The sequence below is a fragment of the Galeopterus variegatus genome, unplaced genomic scaffold (genome assembly GCF_000696425.1).
Source record: "Galeopterus variegatus unplaced genomic scaffold, G_variegatus-3.0.2 Scaffold20290, whole genome shotgun sequence".
NCBI classification, from domain to species: Eukaryota; Metazoa; Chordata; class Mammalia; order Dermoptera; family Cynocephalidae; genus Galeopterus; species Galeopterus variegatus.
Window position 1 is genome coordinate 12,470 of NW_007746401.1, and position 728 is coordinate 13,197.

The window sequence follows — 728 nt, forward strand, 5'->3', positions numbered from 1 at the left end:
AGAAAGCTGCAATTGGCAAAGTAGTAGCAGTCACTCATTTTAGCAAAGAGAGAGGATGTTTAGTATTTTGTGGATGGCAGAGTGAACCTGTTTTTGTCTGTGCTTAGACAAAATTAAGTGGCCTTTGTCTCATTTTATCATAGTTTCAGAGTAACATTGTCTGAGGTTGGTATTCTGTGAAATTCTTTATGTCAATAGGAGAATAACATGTCCTACCCGTGAGTACCAGGCCAGCTTCTAAATGTCAAGAGCTCCTCTTTTTTTTCTTTCCTAACACATTCCTTTAACAACTGTTTGATTTGGCTCTAAGTGCCACAATGCCAGGCTTTTTAAGCACTGGATATACAACAGTAAACCACACAAACAGGGTCCTGCCTTCATTGAGCTTATGTTTTACAGATAAGGCTGATATTCAAAAAGACTAGGTAATTTGCTCAAAGTCCTATAGAAAATAAGTCACAGAACTGAGACGCGAACTAGAGTTTGTTTCTCTCTGTACCCTTGCCTTCACCATACCAGCCTGCCTGCCCTGCTGAGGCTCAAGCCGTCTATTCCTATCCAAAGGTTTCTGATATGTGAAATACTCATGAAGCATAAAGTACTTATATTTTTCCCTTCATTTCCCAACTCCCACTACTAAAATCTCCAGATGTCAGATTTAAGTGCTTGCTTTCTACCACGTACTCTGCCACAAGCCTAGGATGAGTTTGCTAGGACTGGTCCCAGAG